The sequence below is a fragment of the Lepidochelys kempii genome, chromosome 2 (genome assembly GCF_965140265.1).
Source record: "Lepidochelys kempii isolate rLepKem1 chromosome 2, rLepKem1.hap2, whole genome shotgun sequence".
Lineage (NCBI taxonomy): Eukaryota > Metazoa > Chordata > Testudines > Cheloniidae > Lepidochelys > Lepidochelys kempii.
In genome coordinates this window covers 235,046,268-235,061,404 of record NC_133257.1, presented here as the reverse complement: position 1 = coordinate 235,061,404, position 15,137 = coordinate 235,046,268, and the positions used below count along the sequence as shown (strand labels likewise).

General features: G+C 40.6%; 1 protein-coding gene across 16 annotated transcripts in view; it reads right to left on the bottom strand.

The window, feature by feature from the left end:
• The window catches only part of KIAA1217 (KIAA1217 ortholog), a 547,348-nt gene that overhangs the window by 166,017 nt on the left and 366,194 nt on the right, over positions 1-15,137 (bottom strand). The window lies entirely within an intron of this gene.

The following is a 15,137-nucleotide window of genomic DNA, read 5'->3' as shown; positions in this document are numbered from 1 at the left end:
ATAAAAAATACCAATGAAATACTTCAGACTTTTTGCATGGCTGGATTATCCTGTTCTCTACCCCACAAATATACCCCAGTATATTTAGTCAAAGCTAGATATTCCTTTGGCGAAGAGACAGTTCTAAATTTCAAAGCTAAGTCAAATACCAAACAATTATTCACTTGGAATCAAAGCGAGAGTGTAAGCACGACAGAGAGTAGATTTCACTGCAGACACTAATGATCTAATCAGCATGAGCTTAATTGCATTTGGTTTTGCAACCAGAGTGGTGCACTCAAAAAGGAAAGGGTTAAGGTTCTCCCAGAGTTTCCAGCTATAACAGAACTATGTGTATAACTATTCACACAGCTCAAAGAAAAACTCCACTCAGGCAGTCGGTTGCCATAATATGATCATTTGGAATTGCAAGTCCAAACAAGGTGACTATTTTTGGAGGTATGTATGATTTATTGCACTGTGGAGGATCTGGACACCTTCTGTGTCAAAAGAAATGATGAGGCAATGAAGATTTGTGAAGCGATTTGTTTAAAAGCTTAGGAAATTTATGAATAAATAATCTGTGCTAACCTTTCAGTAGTCACTTTCCTCTCACAATATAAAATATATTATTTCAATACCACGAGTTCTGTTGTGAGGCTCTCTCTGAGCTCCTCATCTCCTATATAGGCCTGACACACAGCAGCTGCACTCTCAGGTAAGGTTTGAAGATTGCCTTTGCTAATTACTTTTATAAACCTGAGACTGTAAATAAAATGCAAATAGCTCTTTATATTCATTGTTAAGAAGGGAAGTAATTCCAGTTTTCTTTTTAAAATATGGATGTTGAACTTTGCTAGCTTCTTGCAAGTGAGACTAATATCATCAACCTAGTACACTATTACCACCATGTTTTGATATATAAATCTCAGAAGGGTTTTCACCTTTAAGTGTCAGTCATAAAAGCAGGAGGTCCAGTACCACTGACATACTGCAATGTATTACAATAACTTCTATCAATTTCAAGAGTTGTAAACAAAAATTGCATAGATTATAAGCCTGTGATCATCTTGTCTGACCTCCAGCATAACACAGGCCATAGGACCTTCCTAGATTAATTTCTGTTTGAAGGAAAACATATCTTTCAGAAAAACATCTAATCTTGATTTAAAGATTTCCAGTGATGAAGAATCTCCCTCAATATTTGGTAAATTGTACCAGTGATTATTTACCCTCATGGCTAAAAATGTTAGCCTTATTCAGAGTCTGAATTTCTCTAGCGTCAAATTCCAAACATTACATCTTGTTATACCTCTGTCTGCTAGACTGAAGAGCCTTTTATTATTTCTGTTCCCTATGTAGGTACTTATACACTGTGATCAAATCACCCCCTTAACTTTCTCTTTGATAAGTTAAATAGACTGAGCTCCTTGTGCCTTTCACTGTAGGGCATGTCTTCCAATCCTTTAATCATTCTTGTAGCTTTCTCCAAACCCTCTCCAATTTCTCAACATCCTTCTTGAACTGCAAACAACAGAACTGGATACAGATATATGTCCAAAGATCGTGTTCTATGGGTTCTCAAACTGGGGGTCATGACCTTTCAAGGGGTTGCAAGGTTATTACTTGGGGGGGTCGCAAGCTGTCAGCCTCCACCCCAAACCCTGCTTCGCCTCCAACATTTATAATAGTGCTAAATATAAAAAAGGTGTTTTTTCATTTATGGGGTGGTCACACTTATCGTCTTGCTGTGTGAAAGGGGTCACCAATACAGAAGTTTGAGAACCACTGCCCTTTTGGCCACCCTGTCATGTTCAACTGATTATCCACCACAACCCTCACGTTTTTTTTCGGAGTCACTGCTACCCAGGAAAGAACCCCCAATCCTGTCAGTATGAACTACATTCTTTCTTGCTAGATGTCTGGTGTTACATTTGGCCATTTTAAAGTGCACAGTTTGATTGTGCCCAGTTTACCAAGTGATCCACTCTGCATTACTGAGCTGTCCTCTTCATTATTTACTCATTCTCAATTCTTTGGGTCATCTGCAAATATTTTCAGTAATGATTTTTTATTCCAGGTCACTGATAAAAATGTTAAATTGCATAGGACTAATAACAGATCCCTGCAGAACCCTGCTAGAAATACACATGCTCAATTATGAGTCCCCATTTATAATTATATTGTGAAACCTACCAGTTAGCCAGTTTTAATCCATTTAATACATGCCAGGGTGATTTTGTATCATCCTAGTTTCTTAATCAAAATGATGTATGGTACCAAGTCAAATGTCCTATAGAAGTTTAAGAATACTACATCAACACTATTACTTTTATCAATCAAACACAAAATCTAACTAAAAAAAAGATATCCAGTTAGTTTGACAAAATCTATTTTCCATAAACTGTGTTGATGGGAATTAATTATATTACCCTCCTTTAATTCTTGATTAATTGAGTCTACTATCAGCCAATCTGTTTTTTGTGCCCAGGATCGACATCAGGCTGACAGGCCTATAATTACCCCAGTCATCCTGTTTAGTCTTTTTTGAATATTGGCACAACACTAGCTTTCTTCAAGTCTTCAGGAACTTCCCCAGTGTTTCAAGGCCTCTTAAAAATCAATATTAATAGTCCAGAGAGCTATATGGAGTTCGCCTAATTGGAACTTCATATACATACTGGTCAGACAAATTCTCTGAAACATTATATCAATCCTAAGCACAATGTCCACTCCTCTGACTCTCAACTTTGGGCTTCTTCCATGAGGCATATCAAAATTACATAAAAAATTGTTGTCACCACCCTACCATAAAATAAAAACGAACAAACAACTTATCCTGTAAGAGGTCTATAGACATCTAGACATCATTCTGTGTGTGCATGGTTTTTGTCTGTTTGGATGGGGCAGGGACAATATAAATGTTCAGATACCATGGTGATGGTTAGGATCTAGAACAAAATGGATATAGAACAAAATAGATTTTTCTGTGTTTTGTAGAAGCCGGAGTACACTGTTGCTGCTTAAATAATAATTAAAAATAAATAATAATAATAAAGAGAACAGCAAGAAGGAGGATAAAAATAACCAAGAAACAAAAGATGTGCTTAATGTTGCCTTTAAAAATATTTGATTGGCTGATACAGTGGCGTGTGTACCAAAAATGTCTCAAAATAGGCAGAAGCAATAAGGATCAAATAATCTGGTACCACTTCTAGCCTCAAATTAGAAGCAAAATACTAAAACACGCACTTTTAAAAAATGTTTGCTGTTGGTTCAACTCAATGAGAAAAATCAGGTTCCAAGATTAAAACAATGAAGACATGTAAAGAAAATACTGTATATGGAGGAAAGAAAGCAGCTAGTTTTGATGCCTGATTAGCACGTCTTTGATGTATACGTGAAGGTCTTTGGCATAGACTTAAAATGTGAGTTCATTAACAGTGGTCTCTGCTCCCCTCCTTACAACTGTACTGCAGCAATATATAAACTCCCTTCTTTTTTCTATTTCCATATGAAACACTAATTAATTTACACGGCTCTCTACAGCAATTTTTTATCAGACCAACAGGGATAAAGATACCCTACTGACCTTATTAGACAAATGAAGGAATGATCCCAAGAATCTCATTGCTATAAAGAATGCATGTATGCATATATATTAGTTTAGTACAATGTTAAGACTTTTTGGGACACAAGACACATCAGTGGTATGAAAGCATCCACTACATGTCACACCCACAGTCCATTCAGATTAGCTGGGTATCAAGAGGATTATTTACGGAAGCTGGCAAGTTTCTGCAAGCCAATGGACTTTTGGGAAGGCCAGTGATTGCTCTTGGTCCTAAATCCAGCAATTTTTTAGTATAAATTTATGGTCCATTTTAGTTAAGGACTGTAAACTTGCCAATATATAGATTGCAGTCAACACCTCAGCAGTACAATCATCTTATAATGAAGATTTTACCTCAATTAAAAATGAACCGCCTAAAATTAAGTGTTTCTGAGTGTACAACCATTACCAATTCCCTGCTGAAAGTTTTGAACTAAAATGTTCCAAGTTCCCCCAACTATTCATTAAGAATAAGTGTTGTGTTTCAGAATCACAGACCAGCTGCAATTAATCCCAGTTCTAGGGCTCTACTTGAGCTCCGCTATGCCACTGAAGTCCCATTTAAGCCATTAATGCAGGGCTTACAGGATGCTGAAAGCCTTTTGCTATCCCTTTGCAGCTGGATGAATTTCACTCACAGGGAATATAAATTTAAGGTCCTGATCCTGCAGTTGGAAATGCTAAATTTTGACTCCTGCCTCCCAATGGCCCTATTCCAAATCCATGAGTCCAGGGGTCTGCTCTAGCTGATCTGATTGCAGTACTGAGAGGCCTTCTTCTGGGAATTCAATCTATGTTTTTGGACAAGTGTCAAGATATTAATATCAACCCCTCAAAGTCGCATTTTTTCACTTGTGTATCATCCGTAACTTTAATTTGACAGATATTTTGATCATATTTCACACCTTAGTCTCTTTGCCATGACTATTAACAACATACCCTTGAAAAATGTCTACCAGATGAGTTAAGAATGACACAAAATGTTGAAAGGAAAAGTTCATTTGACCAAAGCAAGTTCAGCCAGTTCTCCTCTCTCTACCCTTCCCTGCAAAAAGTTGATGTTATCAAAAGATCCGCCTGACATGAAGATGGGTCATTAATTATAAATCCATATATGACTTTGTAATGACTCCTTTTCTATGTGTCTTACTGCATAGCAGGTCAAACGTTATTTTTTTAACCTACTCCAGACATATTAGCTGGGAAGTTAAAGGAACTGCTAAGAGTTTCTGAACGGAACTTTCTGCTTCAAATCAACATTTCAAAATCATTCCCAGCTGTTAGATCTGAATTCTTAAGTGTACATGAATGGTTGAGGAGAAAGTAATCAGCAGTTGCGCTACAATTTGTTATATAGAATGGATAATCATAGATAGCTGAGTTATGGTTTTCAACCATTTTATAGAGATATGGGCACCAAATTTATTCTTCCAATACTATTATCTAGGCAAAAATATTTAATTACAGATTCCTTCACACTTTCTATAGAAGAATTTTGAGTTCAGAATGATATGTTTCAATTGCTGAAGCTTTCACTCTTTCAGAATATGAAAATCAGGGATATGTGGTGAAAATTCAAAACAGTTTAAAGCTTAAAACCAGTTATTGGCCCCGATACTGTGTTCTTCCCCCACCTGATATATTTGGAATCTAACAATAATTAAGGGTTAGATTTAAAGTAACAAAAGCAGGAAAAATTCAGAGTTTAGTCTGTCACTCCTTTTCCACATCACCTCATTGTGCTCCACTCCTATATTGCAAAAGTCTCAGCTGAATGAATTAAGATATGTTCTACATGTGCTGCAAAGTGTTGGCTGACTGAAGAGAGTTAAGAAAGAATTCAAGCCTAACTCTTAGAATGTTCCTCCATTTGAGATCTTTTAATTAGAATATCTTCCAACTTACTTCCAAACATATCAGCTTGAATACATGTTGCAATGTTTCTAGATGTGCTGAAATACATTGGGTCTTAGATGTTTAGTACATCCTTGATGTACATGTGAAGGACAATGGCATGGACTTAAAAGTACATGAGTGTGTGAACAGTACAAAGCCTGGGTCTAACATAAGTGCATATCAGAGAGATAGAAAAAGTGGATATTTAACACACTAAATTGTGTCAGTTCGTAACATGGAAGCCACTACGATATGGGTGAGATGTGGACTCTATTAAAAGACATGATGGAAAATAAGTTAAACACATACATAACTCATCCATTTGGCATTTCTTTTAGAAACATTGGAAAGCATCAGACACAACCAAGATTAAATGTCTGTAAAATTTTTTTTTAAATGAGACATTTTTTCACCAGGACATACAAGAACAAAGCAGCACTTAAAACCTCAACAAAGAGAAGCTTTATTGCTGCTGTCTAGAAAGTTTAGACCCAAGCCTTACTTTATTTTTTTCCTCATGACTGTGGTTGGAAACTACTGCAGTTTACTTGGCATGAACTGTATCTGTTCTGGCAAAATATTCAATGAGGGCTAAAGATGCCAAGGAAGTGCAGCATTGTGAAGCTCTCAGTCCAAAGCTCTAAACATTTTAGGGATACATTGAGAATATCATATGCTTCATGTGAGGTACTCCTCCATGACTGAATAATATACTACATATTTGAGGCCCAGTTGGCACAGATGGATCAGCCTTAAAAAAATATTATATACAGAATAATATTGACCAGTAACCACAAAATACCAAAGAAAACTAATGCCAAGATGTTACATTTTATGTGGAAGAACTTAAGTCTCAAAATGCTTTTAAAATTATTTCTCTCATTAAATTATTCTAATGGTCACTAAGATATTTTTTGGAAGCCATTAGAACAAGAAATATACATACACATGTATTATGTATTTATTCTATGACATTGATTTGGTTAAACTTTAGTGATATATTTTAGCTGAAATGGCTACATATGGAAAGCAGATGAAGCAAGTTGAAATTATTTTGGTAAGTTAAAGTTCTAATTAAAAACATACATTCAGTAGAAAAGCAGTTAAATGTATCTTCTGTTCTTCAGGGAACCTGTGGGATATTTCTCTGACCAAGTATACATTTCTGAGCACTGAACTAAGACAGAAATCTGTAAGACTACTTAAATAACTATGGTATATAAACTCCTCCAAAGGCACTTTGTTTATAATAATTTATAGTTCTAACATTTTCTAGACTACACAATGCTTGTAGCTTAACATATTAGCCAAACTCTGGACTTCAGACATTTAAAACAAACACAGCACAATGATATTTTAGCATGGCAGTTACTAAAAATAAAAAAGGGCCACACAGTGAGTAGCATCTCTTCCACAACATCTTAACTGCTCAGACAATACTTTAACTGAAGATGCCTTAAAACAACTCTGTTAAAAGCAGAAGGAATATGAGACTAATGGGTAATGGATGTGAAGAGATGGGAAAAAGAAATTTACTCTTTCTAGTCAAAATTTGAACCACAGTTTTCTTTAATAATCCCTTGCAATGAGGATCCTTGGGATTCTGGAAGGAAGACTCTGGGCCCACACTATCCTGTTCCAGAGAGTATATCTTAAAGACAAACCTGTAGGACAAAGGAAATGACCAATGAGAGAGGAAGAGGTCCAAGGATGGCAATTTGTGGTTTGAAACAAAACCCAGGCTTCTAATGCTGTGTAGAGATTAGCACCAGAGTCTTGGAGGCAGGACAGAACACGGCTCCTTCTCTCTCAACCAGAAGGGATCCTGCGAAATGTAGTCCTAGGGGCTGCTCTGGATTTGCAGACCTTCCCAGGAGGGGATGCTGATAATAGAAGCAGAATATAAGCTTGGAGGGAGGGAACTCTACACAGGGCTGCCAAGTGCCCACCATCTCTTGTGAGAGTCACGCATTGCCAAATCTCAGCTAGATTCTCATGCACCTAACTGACCGCGGGAAGGTAGCAGTCCTCCTTTGTGGTCACTAGGGGCTGCTTATGCTCCAGAAAGATAGGCAGTAAGACAACTCCTCTGTTTCCCCTGCTGGATCGGATCACAGCTCCCTGGGAGGCCATGGCAGTGCTAGGCTGCAGTACTAGGTAAGGGGCCCGATAAAGATCCACGATACCCTGGCACAGGTCCCTACCTCCCCAGCAAATACCCAGCCTCTGCTATCTGAACAGCCCCCTGCACTCCAGGAGTCTATGCATCCCAACACCCATTTACCTCTGCACTCCAGGAGCCCTAACAGTTCCTGATCTCCCCCAGAACCCACCTACTCCCTCAAGGAGTTCTCTATCCCCCATCCCAGTACTACTCCCAATTTCCTACTCAGAGTCTTCTCCCCATGCACATCTGACCCAGCCAGAGCTGCCAAGTTTTGTGTAGCATCATGTCCTATTTCTCCCCCTCTGTGGGGGGCAGGGTATTCTGATCATAAGCTTATGTTTATGGCTATATGTGAATGACTCAAAATATGTAAATGAACCATTAAATAATTTGCATAGAATGTCACACATGGAGCTACACCAAAGGTCCAAGGCTTAGCATGGAGGGATCTGGAGGTGCTAGCAATGTCTTCCAGTGACTGGGAGAACTCCCCCTGCTTACATTCATCTGTAACTGCCAGATTTCCAAGAGGACTTTGGAAGCCCAGCAGTGATGCCTGGGAGAAAGATGCCCTGGAAATGGGTTGCTTTGAACTTTATTATAAGACTATCAGTTTGTTTGGACTTTGGCACCAGACCTCTGGGGACAATCAGGGTTCTTCAGAGAAAGTAATTCCTGAGGATCGGGGGGGGGAAAAAAGCTTCATTGTTTGTGTTTTAAATAAAGAGAACTCGGTACCTGTGCCCTTCAATGGATGTTAGAATCATAGAAGATTAGAGTTGGAAGAGACCTCAGGAGGTCATCTAGTCCAACTCCCTGCTCAAAGCAGGACCAACCACAACTAAATCAATACCAGCCAAGGCTTTGTCAAGACGGGTCTTAAAAACCTCTAAGGATGGAGATTCCACCACCTCCCTAGGTAACCCATTCCAGTGCTTCACCACCCTCCCAGTGAAATAGTTTTTCCTAATATCCAACCTAGACCTCCTCCACTACAACTTGAGACCATTGCTCCTTGTTCTGTCATCTGCCACCACTGAGAACAGCCTAGCTCCATCCTCTTTGGAACCCCACTACAGGTAGTTGAAGGCTGTTACCAAATCCCCCCTCACTCTTCTTTTCTGCAGACTAAATAAGGCCAGTTCCCTCAGCCTCTCCTCATAAGTCATGTGCCTCAGCCCCCTAATCATTTTTGTTGCCCTCTGTTGGACTCTCTCCAATTTGTCCAAATCCTTTCTATAGTGGGGGGCCCAAAACTGGAAGCAATACTCCAGATGTGGCCTCACCAGTGCTGAAGAGAGGGGAATAATCACCTCCCTCGATCTGCTGGCCACGCTCCTACTAATGCAGCCCAATATGCTGTTAGCCTTCTTGGCAGCAAGGGCACACTGTTGACTTGTATCCAACTTCTCATCCACTGTAACCCCAGGTCCTTTTCTGTAGAACTACCGCTTAGACAGTTGGTCCCCAGCCTGTAGCGGTGCATGGGATTCTTCCGTCCTAAGTGCAGGACTCTGCCTTTGTCCTTGTTGAATCTCATCAGATTTCTTTTGGCCCAATCCTCCAATTTGTCTAGGTCACTCTGGACTCTATCCCTACCCTTCAGTGCATCGACCTCTCTCCCCATCTTAGTGTAACCTGCGAACTTGCTTAGGGTGCAATCCATCCCATCATCCAGATCATTAATGAAGATGTTGAACAAAACTGGCCCCAGGACAGACCCCGGGACACTTCGCTTGATACCAGCTGCCAACTAGACATCGAGCCATTGATCACTACCCACTGAGTCGGACGATCTAGCCAGCTTTCTATCCACCTTATAGTCCATTCATCCAATCCATACATTTTTAACTTGCTGGCGAGAATACTGTGGGAGATCGTATCAAAAGCTTTGCTAAAGTCAAGGTATATCACGTCCACTGCTTTCCCCATATCGATAGAGCCAGTTTCTCATCATAGAAGGCAATCAGGTTTGTCAGGAATGACTTGCCTTTGGTGAATCCATATTGACTATTCCTGATCACTTTCCTCTCTTCCAAGTGCTTCAAAATGGATTCCTTGAGGACCTGCTCCATGATTTTTCCAGGGACTGAGGTGAGGCTGACCGGTCTGTAGTTCCCCGGATCCTCCTTCTTCCCTTTTTTAAAGATGGGCACTATATTTGCCTTTTATATCATACGGAACCTCCCCCAAATCACCACGGGTTTTCAAAGATATTGGCCAATGGCTGCACTATCATATCAGCCAACTCCCTCAGCACCCTTGGATGCACTGCATCCAGCCCCATGGACTTGTGCATGTCCAGCTTTTCTAAATAGTCCTTAACCTATTCTTTCACCACTGAGAGCTGCTCACCTCCTCCCCATACTGTGCTGCCCTGTACAGCAGTCTGGGAGCTAACCTTGTCTGTGAAAACCGAGGAAAAAAAAGCATTGAGTACTTCAGCTTTTTCCACATAATCTGTCACTAGGTTGCCTCCCCCATTCAGTAAGGGTCCCACACTTTCCCTGACCTCTTCTTGTTGCTAACATACCTGTAGAAACCTTTCTTGTTACCCTTGACATCCCTTGCTAGCTGCAACTCCAATTGTGCTTTGGCCTTCCTGATTACACCCCGGCATGCTTGAGCAATATTTTTATATTCCTCTCTAGTCATCTGTCCAAGTTCCCACTTCTTGTAAGCTTCCTTTTTGTGTTTAAGCGCTCTGAAGATTTCTCTGTAAAGCCAAACTGGTCGCCTCCCATATTTGCTATTCTTTCTGCATATTGGGATGGTTTGTTCCTGCACCCTCAATAAGGCTTCTTTAAAATACAGCCAGCTCTCCTGGACTCCTTTCCCCCTCAAATTAGCCTCCCAGGGGATCATGCCCATCAGCTCCCTGAGGGAGTCAAAGTCTGCTTTTCTGAAGTCCGGGGTCCATATTCTGCTACTCTCCTTTCTTCCTTTTGTCAGGATCCTGAACTTGACCATCACATGATCACTGCTGCCCAGGTTGCCACCCACTTCTACTTCCCCTACCAATTCTTCCCTTTTTGTGAGCAGCAGGTCAAGAGGAGCACGGCCCCTAGTTGGTTCCTTCAGCACTTGCACCAGGAAGTGGTCCCCAACACTCTCCAAAAATGTCCTGGATTGTCTGTGCACTGCTGTATTGCTCTCCCAGAGAGATTTCAGGGAGATTGAAGTCCCACATGAGAACCAGGGCCTGTGATCTGGAAACTTCTGTTAATTGGCCTGCTATATTTCTTTATGTAGTCCAGTCTCGTTGGTGGGTTTCAGAGATGACTTACTGTTAGTAAAATTAGCATTAAGGGCCTTCATGACTTAGCTTCTCGTTGCCTACTTGCTATTGGATTTTATCACATTATCCTTTCCCTTCCTCCCAGTAACCTCTGTTCTGCCGATACTGTTTGTTTGTCCACTGCTCCTACAAGCCACTCCCAACTTTCTTCTCTGCTTCCCCTTACCACGTAGAATGCCCTTGTAATGCTAACAGACCCCACCCCACCCACAGTCATCGTCAGTGGGCGGGGTCAAACCTGGAACCTCAAAGCATGAGCTAAAAGCCTACTGGCTGTTAGCTAAGGCTGTAGAGCAGACTCATTTTATATCTCTCTCTAAGTGGTCTCGGTGCCACTGGATGGGACAGAACACCACACCCAGCAGATGTTTGGGTTATACCCTCACCAAACTAGTCCACAAAGCCACACCTCACGTCCCCTTTCAAGTCCCTCAAGACAGACTTCTACTATGAGAACTATCAGTTGATAATGACTAGTCTGGTAGCTTTAAGAAAAATGGACATTGATATTTCTTGTTTATGTATTTATGATTTTTTTAAAGACCTACTAATTTATTGTCCACCCAGCTGATCTAAACATGTTCTTATCATTGTTAGCCTCATCCTCCCACAATCCACTTTGATCCCTTGCTACATCCATTGTTGAGTCTTGTCTTAAATTAAATTGTAAACTCTGTGGGGAGCAACAATGTTTCTCTCTGTTTTTGCACAGTTCCCATCACAACAGGGCACTTGAGCACTACTGGAATACAAATAATACATCAAAGTCCAGGACAATGAGAGAAAAGAGTGAAGTAAACCAAGTGGGATAAATTGTAATGGAGGCGCACTAAGGCAGAATTCCACTGGGACACTTACGGATCCATACTGCAGAAGACTCCTTGTATTTACTGCCAAAAGAAGTAGCCCATATTCCATCACAGCCTGCCTGCCAGAAGCCAGAGTAATATACTCGTGTAGCATGTATGAACATCGCACCACTTCCAGTGAGGATAACCCTGTTGTTTAACAACAGCTAAAAGTTGTTAGTCCTTTAGCATCAACAGTAGGTGAGATTTTGCTTTTGATGCTGAAGGTTCCAGGTTTGAAACCCACTGAGCACCTGAGTGCATATATGTTTTTAGCAATGACTCTTTATCCTGGCAAGTATGCAGAAGGGACTGTACCAGGTCCATGTCTCTAACCCATCTAACCACACATTCATTACAGCATGAAGCTTCAATAAGTGAACAACAGTGCTTAGCTAGCACTCGTGCCTATGCTTTGCATGAACACACTGTTGAAGGGAGATAGGAAAGAAGAACACATGTGCAGGACAACCCAGAATTTAGCCCTAACTGTATGACTGATTACTAGAATTTTTGAAGGATGGAGACATGCTGTTGAATTGGGCACATTTCTTAGACTAAAGACAGACATTTAGGTCAGATATTTTCTAAAGAAGCAAAACATGGTTAGTTGAAGTTTGGGAAACCTCCATTAAAAATGACCTTCCAAATGTACTAGATGCATAGGATTGGGCAAGATTAGACAAAAGGGCATTTAACAGTTAGAAGGATAAAAGAGGAAATAAAACCTCCCCTACTGTATTATATCATTCTGAAAGAGGCAAGAAACTGAAGAGGTGGGTGGCAATCATCACTAACATGACAACAGCTAGGGAATGCCATGACTGAACTGCAGCAAGCAACAGAAGAATTGGGGAGATTCTCATGAGCACACAGTTCGCTTGCATGGACATTTGTTGCTTGATAAAAGTATGTTCCCTCACCATTAATTACTAGTCATGCTACAAAAACAAAAGAAAAGAAAAACAAACAACAAGAAACAGCTCTAACATATGCCTTTTATCAGTCATCTACTTAAGGTGAAATATAGGACTATGAAGACACTAGCCATGTATAGCAACAGCACTATCCTGTTATTTGTGACAAGGAATTCAGATCTTCTGTTGCACTATTTGACTCATGTTCACAGGATTCCTTTTCTTTGAAGCACACAAAATACTGTTGTTCTGCTCAGTGCTCCACCTCCTTCCTGTTCGTTGCAGTCACTAATCCATTCTGGGCCTCACCACATACACACACTTATTAAAAGAAAAGCATATTTAGAATGAGATCATGCTGAAGATATTTCATCGGGGATAAGACATGAAGTCTCTACTCCTCATCAGAAAGATGGTTTAGTGCAGTGTTTCTTGACCTTTTTCATACTAGGGACCAGCTTGCTAACTTCCTAAATGGTGATAGGGAGATCTCAGGGACCAGCGCCGGTTGTTGAGAAACACTGGCCTAATGGATAGACTGGGACTCAATTTATGGTTCAACTGCAGACTTCTTGTGTGACCCTTGGCAAGTCACTTAATCTATTTTGTGCCTCAGTTCCCCATCTGTAAAATGGGGATAATACAGGGGTGTTGTGAGGATAAAAATCCATTAAAGATTGTGAGGCACGTAGGTTCTCTAAGTACCGAGATAGGCAAAACACTCATTAAAGCTAATGGACATTTTACCTTACAAAGAACAAATTACAAAACCGAATAAGGACTTCAGAATTTGGACCCTCTGAGCATAACTTTAAGTTTAGAGAGTTTAGAAGGGCTTGCTGTTGGTCATGTCGCTATATATATCTATATCTATATATATAAACACTGGAAAGGACTGCTGAACATGAGCTCTCAGTGCAACATTGTAACTACAAGGGCAAGTGTGACTCCTGGATACATAAGATAATGTTGGGGGAATTCTGCACTGAAAAATTAAAAATTCCATGAACAATCTTTTAAAATTCTGCAAAATTCTGACTATTGTATATGTGAAAAAGAACACAATATAATCATGCCAGTTTCAGTTATCTTGGTTATTTATTTCAAAATATCTGTCAGCAACTATGTCTGTAACAATACAGACTCCAAAAAAGATTCAGGAAATGTTTTTTGACAAATAGATTCCTTACTAGGCATATCAATACAGAACTTTGAGTAATAATTCATTTAAACTACAATACAGAAATGTATTTCTAGCAGCCCTCAGAAGCAGTGCAAAGGCTTGGGGGTGTCAGGGGAATGGAGGAGCTGATGGAGAAAGAAGTAATTGCTAGGAAGGAGCCTGGGAGTGAACCTGAAGGGATGCTGACTGTGGGTGGCAGAAGTATGGAACAGGTTGTTTTTTGTGGGGGAGTGATTATTAGGAGTTGGTGAGCCTCCCCCATGCAGACCCTGGCTGACCCCTAGCGACTCTCATTCAGTCAGGCACATCTGCCCCATCCCATGTGTCCCTGCATCACCCCTTCCCATCCCCATGTGCCCCTGCACCCCTCTCCCCTCCTCCCCATGTGGCCCTGCACCCCCATTCCCATTCAGCCCCTGGCTCAATGCTGACACCCCACTAGCTCCTGTACCCCCATCCCAGTCTATTCCCCCCACTAGCCTTTCTGAATCGCAGTCTGAGAGAACCCCAGCAGCACCTTGTGATCCACTCTGTCCATCCCACCCCATACCCTGTACCTCCTCACCTGGTCCCATGGGCAAGGTGCTGTGAGGAAGACAGAGGATATAGAAGATAGGAGGAGGATGTTTCATTGGCTCTGTACACGGGGTTAGTGAGACCATTACTGAAATACTGTGACCAGTTCTGGTGCCCCCACCAGCAAAAAGGACGTTGAAAATTTGAAAGGGTTCAGAAAAAAGCTAAAGGAAATATTTGAGATCTGGAAAACCTGTCTTACAGTGAGAGACTTAAGAAGCTCAATTTATATAGTTTATCCCACAGAAGAATAAGAGGTGACTTAATCACATCAACAAGCACCTACATGGGGAAGAGATTCCTGATAATAGATGGCTCTTTAATCTACCAAAAAAAGGCATAATGAGAACCAATGCTGAAAACTGAAACTAGACAAATTCAGACTAGCAATAAAGCGTAATTTTTTAAAAAAATAGTGAGGGTAATTAATCATTGGGACAGCTTACCTGTGATGAAGTCTCCACCAATTGAAGTCTTTAAATGAAGACCAAACGTGTTTCTAAAAGGTATGCTCAGACTCAACCAGAAATTATGGTATTGATGCAGATATTGCCGGATGAGATTTCTGCCCGGAGGAAGTCAGACTAGATTATTATAATGGTCTATTTGAGCCTTATAATCTATGAGTTTATATTTTGTAGGTGAGATTTGTACTTATGG